We start from the raw sequence: 7040 nt of genomic DNA, 5'->3' as shown, positions 1-7040 counted from the left end.
GAGGAGGTGCGGGCGAGTGGAGGCTGGGGGCGGTCCCCACCCCAGATGCCCGCCCCGCCGGAACCGCCGCGCTGGGCCCGGTCCAGAGGGCCCTCACCTGGGCCGGCGGCCGGGCCACCGGATTCCTCGGGGCGGGGCGGGGCGGGGGGCCGGCCCAGACCGCTGCCCGCCCCTTCGAAGCGGGAAACCGAGGCTGGGGCGGAGGAGCCGCGTGGCCCGGGTCCTGCGCGGAGGGGAGTCCAGGTGCGGCTGGAGCCCAGGCCTCACGCCAGCCCCTCGCACGTGTGGGGGTCCTGTCACCCCGCCGCTTCCCCGCTGCACTGGTGCACTCTCCTTTGGCCAGGGGCTCGGTGAGGGGTCCCTGAAAAGGAGCTGGAAGAACAAAGCTGGAAACCAGCTTTCCTGTCAGCACCCCCCCCCCCCTTTTTTTTTAATAGGGACCTAGGGAGTGAGGATGGACCAGTAAGGAACAAGACCGGGGGATGAGGACAGAAGGGGAAGGGGGGAGGGTCGGGTGTGCTCCGGGAGGGAGGGAGAGTACCCAGCCCCCCCCCCCTTTAAATGGCTTCTGGTGCCCACCCTGTACCCCCTCCCCCTTCTGCATGTCTGGCCGGGCTGGCGGGGCTGGCTCTGGGCCTCAGACACTCTGGAATCGCCAAGGTCTGAGCTCAGGGTCTGGCCCCCTTCCCAGGCTAACAGCCGGGAGGAGGGGGGTGCTGCCTGAGGGCCCAGGGGCCCCAGGGCAGGGGTTGGCAGGGGCTGGGGCAAGGCCTTGAGTTTGGTCAAGGCTGGAGAGGAGCCAGGCCTGTCCACCGGTCTGGAAGGGAGGCCTGGAGGGCTACAGCGTCCTGGGGCCCAGGCCATAAGGAGGAAGGCCTGGCCAGGGCACCCCAGGATTCAGCCTCTGACTCACAGAACTCAGCAGGGGGTGGGTGTGACCAGGGTATATCCAGAGCAAGACACTACCCAGTCAGGGTGGCACCAAACCTCTCCTGCTGGGCAGCAGGGATGGCAGTGTGACTGAGGACGGGGGTTCGGGATCGGCACACCTGTCCCAGGAGCCCCAGGCCTTCACGGTGAGGGTAGACTTACTCGGGTTGTTTTGGGAGGACGGAGGGAAACCTTTCCTGGAGTCCCTGCCTGAACTGCTCAGGCTGGTGTTGCAGGGGAGGGACAGGAGCTGTCCCTGTCCCCAGGGCAGGAGAGGGTGGGAGGGGCAGCCCCACCTGCCCCCAGGGCTCGGGTCACACACTGAGGCAGGAGTAATACTGAGTGCTTACCACCTGCCAGGTGTATGGCTGAACATTTTAAAAATATGTTTTTATTGATTTTATTTTTAAATATATTTTATTGTTTTTTTACAGAGAGGAAGGGAAAGGGATAGAGAGTTAGAAACATCGATGAGAGAGAAACATCGATCAGCTGCCTCCTGCACACTCCTTACTGGGGATGTGCCCACAACCAAGGTACATGCCCTTGACCGGAATCGAACCCGGGACCCTTCAGTCCACAGGCAGACGCTCTATCCACTGAGCCAAACCAGCCAGGGCTGCTTTTGTTGATTTTAAAGAGAAAGTAAGGGAGATGGATAGAGAGATAGAAACATGGGTGAGAGAGCCTCCTGCACACCCCCTACTGGGGATCAGCAGAGAGAGACCCGCACCAGAGACCCCCAGCAGAGACCGCAGTGCCTGTGCCCTGCAGCCGCAGGGAGGGAGCTGGGGAGGTGGCATTACCTAGTCTGCGCCTGGCCAGTCGGGCCTCCCAGGAGGGCCTGGGTGGATACAGCACACACTAGCCTGTGCACGGAGCAGGGAGACCAGGATGCACCGTGGATCTGCAGGCAGACTGCGACAGTCCACACATGCTGTCTTTGGCTCAGCCACCTTTTCTATCCTCATCTGTGCCACCCCCCAGCCACCCCACCTTCCTAGAATCTACGGCACGTTGTCATGCCTCCAAGATGTATGTTCTCCTCTAAGTCCAAGGAGACCATGACCTCTGTGGTCATCCAGATCCTTTCTGCTGCCTCACAGGTCTCCCCTCCACCACGTCCACCTGCTCCGGTCTGTCCCTCCTCCACCTGGTGCCAGAGTTGCCTTGATTCCAGCCATACTACTACTCTGATTTAAAAACCTCCCACGGCCCGGCTAGCACGGCTCAGTGGTTTAGCGTCGACCTATGAACCAGGAGGTCCATGGTTCGATTCCTGGTCAGGGCACATGCCTGGGTTGCGGGCTCAATCCCCAGTGAGGGGAGTGCAGGAGGCAGCCAATCCATGATTCTCTCTCAGCATGGATGTTTCTATCTCTCCCTGCCTCTCCCTTCCTCTCTAAAATCAATCAATCAATCAATATATATATATAATATATATATATATATATATATATATATTAAAAAAACAAACCTCCAATGGCTTCTCATTGCTCACCTGTACCTACAAAGTTTGGCTCAGTGGATAGAGTGTCGGCCTGCAGACTGAAGGGTCCCAGGTTCCATTCCTGTCAAGGGCACGTACCTCAGTTGCAGGCTCCTCCCCGGCCCGGGCCCTGTTCTGGGCTCCTACAGGAGGCAACCAATCCTGTTTCTCTCACATTGATATTTCTCTCTGTCTTTCCCTCTTCCTTCCACTCTCTCTAAAAATCAATGGAAAAATATCCTCGGGTGAGGATTTAAAAAAAATTAAAAAAGGTGCTGAGCTCAGTCCTTTGCCGGAGTGATTGCTGTTGGCTTTCTGCCTTTGGGGGGTGTCTCTGTGTGTCTTTTTCTAAAACAGCCATGCTGGCCGTCTGGGTCACAGCTTGAAACGTTATGAGTTTGACTGCTTGCTCACTGTCTGTCCCCCTGACCTCCCACGATGGCCTCCCGAACTCCAGATCTTAGCGCAGGGCCGCACCCAGAGGCTGCTGAGGTTTGCTGACTGAACGGAGCGAGGCCACAGGAGCACCCAGCATTTGCTGTGTATTTCACACGGTCACCGTGTCTCATCCTCCCAGCCGCTCTACACGGGAAACCGTGGCTCTTCGAGATGCAACCATCAGACGCAGGCCATTGGGTGATAAGATGTGGGGCCTTGCCGAAACCGGTTTGGCTCAGTGGATAGAGCGTCGGCCTGCAGACTGAAGGGTCCCAGGTTTGATTCCGGTCAAGAGCATGTGCCTTGGTTGCGGGCACATTCCCGATGCGGGGTGTGCAGCTGTATATATATATATTTAAAAAAAAGATGTGGGGCCTGAGCTCAGGTCTTCCTGACCCAAAACCTACACAGGGCTCCTGAGGGGGTCCCACGTATGTCCTCAATTAGGTGCGTGGGCCCGAGGGCAATGAAGGGCTTTGCTGGCGTGGGACAAAGGGCCCAGGGGCGGATTGGACTGCTTAAATGTGAGGGAAGGGTTCCTTATGCAGAGGGGTTCTTGAAGCCCAGGAGAGGCAAGGGACTTGGCTGAAGTGACCCAGTTGGTCACCTGGAGAGCCAGGACTCAAACCCAGGCTCCCAAAGCCTCGGTAGGGGAGTTGGCTGGACAGGGCAGCCGCCGCCTGCGTAAGGGAAGTTAGGTTTCAGGAGGCGGCATAGCACAGCGGTTGTTTTCTGGCACTGATTTTTCCTGGCTGCATCCTGTACCAGCTATGTGAACTGGGAACATCTCTCAACTTCTCTATGCCTCCATTTCCTCATTTTAAAAGCAGAGAATCAAATGCGCTTACATTTAGGAAGTCCCCAGTAGATGCCGGCCACATAATGAGTACTCAGCACGCACATTCTTTTCACTGTTATCTGGGCCTGGGAGCCAGGATGGGCTGGCGGCGGGAGGAGCTGTACCGTTAAAAGAGCTGACCGTTGCCGGCTCTGTGCCTCTTCTCTGATTTCTGAATGATTTGAGGAAGCTTCTAGGCACTGGGGGTGGGTAGCTGGGGACTGCACATCCGTTCTGAAGATGAGGGCTGGAAATGTCAGAGGCCGCAGGGGACAGGCTGCCCGTGAAGCCTGTGTTATGGAGGGTACAGTACATTTTGTGCTGTCCTGCTCTGTCCTTTCACCTGTGTCTCCCATGACACTTCTCTGAACGTGGCTGTCACTGAGTCCGTCTGATGTGCCAGATACTGTGATGAAGGGCACTGAGCGATGGGCTTGGGAAATGAAATGAACCTATCTTCACTCTTTTAAAAAAATATTTTTTTTATTGATTTCAGAGAGGAAGGGAGAGGGAGAGAGAGATAGAAACATCAATGATGAGCCGAAACCGGTTTGGCTCAGTGGATAGAGCGTCGGCCTTCGGACTCAAAGGTCCCGGGTTCGATTCCGGTCAAGGGCATGTACCTTGGTTGCTGGCACATCCCAGTAGGGGGTGTGCAAGAGGCAGCTGATCGATGTTTCTCTCTCATCTATGTTTCTAACTCTCTATCCTTCTCTCTTCCTCTCTGTAAAAAATCAATAAAATATATTAAAAAAAAATGATGAGAGAGAATCATTGATTGGCTGCCTCCTGCACGCCCCACACTGGGGATTGAGCCCGTAACACCCTGGTTCATAGGTCGACGCTCAACCACTGAGCCATGCCGGCGGGCTATCTTCACTCCTGATAAATCAGAGAGGATCTTCAGCCCCGACCCTCGTCTCCACCTTTCAAATGCAGGCAAAGCCCACTGGTGAGAATTAGGCTGCAGGCGTGGGCTGCCTGGGTGGAGCCCAGCCCTGCCACGTCCCAGCAGGGTGCCCGTGGATAAATTGCTTAACCCATCCAAGCCTCAGCTTCCCCACCTGCAAATTGGGGATAATGATAAGATCTAACTCATAGCATTGTCCTAAGGATTAAATGAGAGAATTCATGAAAAACTCTTAGCACAGTGCCCAGCCCAAAGAAAAATACACCAAAAGTTGAGTATTATTATTATTTTTATATATATTTTTAAAAAATATATTTTATTGATTTTTTACAGAGAGGAAGAGAGAGGATAGAGAGTTAGAAACATCGATGAGAGAGAAACATCGATCAGCTGCCTCTTGCACACCCCCTACTGGGCATGTGCCCGCAACCAAGGTACATGCCTTTGACCTGAATCAAACCTGGGACCCTTGAGTCCACAGGCTGACGCTCTATCCACTGAGCCAAACCGGTTTCGGCGAGTATTATTATTTTTATCACTGCATCATCTGGCCCTTGCCTGTTTCACAGCGATGTCATATCAATTCACGTTGCAGTGACAAAACAAAAGGAAACTCGACCCCTTTTCAGAAACTGTTGGTGTGAAAATACAACAACGTAAGTTAGGATTTTTCAGAGCCACAGCTATGCAGCGTAAGCCACTTGCTGCCATGTGAGGCAGTGAAGGGGGGACTGTATTGAGCTGTGTGTGAAAATGCCACCATTGTGTGTGCTGTCACTCAGGAACGGGCCTCACCACTGCCATGGCAACAGTGCCACAGGTGTTGGGCTGCTCACAAGAGGGTGTGCTAAATTATTCGGTGAGGGAAGGGTATGAACGAGCCCAAGTTCACTGCTTCCCAGGCAACTGGTCTGCCGAGCGTGACTGCTGTAAGTTGGCTTTAACACCAGCACTTCTGGGACCTTTAATGTGCCCACCCGTCAAGGACTGGGAAGGACTCAGAAGTATAGAGTCCTTTACTTTGTGCCCACTCAGTGATGGTTGGCATGCTGCCATGCCTGGTACAATGATGGAGACCATCTGGGCAGTGCAAGGTCGATCAACAGCTTGATTCCGGACATCTGCAGAGCGCTCTAGAGTCGCTACATGGTTTGATCAGCTGTGATCTGTTTCCCCAGTTAGCGGAAAACATTGCCGTGCAAAGCCCTCTATGGCGGCAGGGCTATTACTGACATTATCTATTTCACATTTGGGACTTCATGACTCAGCAGCCTCAGCCACACTGCCTTCCAGCTGGAGCTGCCCTGCTCAGCCGGTACAATGCCTGTTTGGCAGATTGAGGAATTGAAGTCCAGAGAGGTGAGGTCAACCACTCCAGGTGACAGCCAGGAAGCAGCAGATGCAGGATCAAACCTGGGCCTGCCTGCTTCTAGGCCTGTGCCTGGTCCAGCTCCTGTAGAACTTGAGGCAGGGAGGGGCCCTCAATGGAGAAAGGGGATGGGAACCCCCTCGAGTGGTGGGAGAGAAAGAATGCAGGGAGGGTGGGAGATGAGAGGGCTGAGGGCCAGGTTTGTAGGACCTTGGAGACCATAGTAAGGACTTTGGATTTTCATCTAAATGTGATAGGGAGATGCCAGAAGGTTTTAAGCAAAATAGTGACATGATTTGATTTCTATTTTAAAAGAATTACAGTTTCCTGCTCTGTAAAATGGGGATAACTGTAGTACCACCCCATAAGGAGGAAATGAAAGGGACTAAGTGGGAGGATGAGTGTAAGGGTCTTCGTTGGTGCCAGGCAGACAGGCTGTTGAATGGATATTGGCCATGACGATGACACAGAAGGTGCATTGAAGAATTCAGGGTGAGGCTGGGAGCCGAAGACAGCGAGGACCTGGAAGGTCTATGCATACAGGTTAGAATCCAAGAATCCGTCTAGTCAGCTTGGCAGGACTGACGAGAGGCCAGGTCCCGAGTCAGGGACGCTGCCAGGAGAGGGAGAGAGTGAAGAGGGCTCAGGCTCTCCAAGTAAGCAAGAGGCAGCAAGGACCAGAAAATGGCAGTTCCATTTTTTTATTTTTGTTAATCCTCACCTGAGGATATTTTTCCATTGATTCTTGGAGAGAGTGGAAGGGAGACAAAGAGAAACATCAGTATGAGAGAAACACATCAGTTGTTCGCCTCCTGAATGCAGGGTGTGGGGGCCAGGATGCAGCCTGCAACTGAGGTACGTGCTCTTGACAGGAATCGAACCAGGGACCCTTCAGTACACAAGTCAATGCTCTAACCACTGAGCAACTGGCTAGGGCAAAATGGCTGCTCCAAAGAGTCTAAGAAGATGAAGCTGGGAGGGCACTCAACCTTCAGGTTATATTGCAGAAGCATGTGCTGTCTAACCAAAGGAGGAGGTTGCAGATGAGATTATGGGACGGGCTGTG

The sequence above is a fragment of the Eptesicus fuscus genome, chromosome 13, assembly GCF_027574615.1.
Source record: "Eptesicus fuscus isolate TK198812 chromosome 13, DD_ASM_mEF_20220401, whole genome shotgun sequence".
Classification (NCBI taxonomy): Eukaryota; Metazoa; Chordata; class Mammalia; order Chiroptera; family Vespertilionidae; genus Eptesicus; species Eptesicus fuscus.
The sequence above is the reverse complement of the archived record's forward strand: the minus strand, read 5'-3'. Positions refer to the sequence as shown.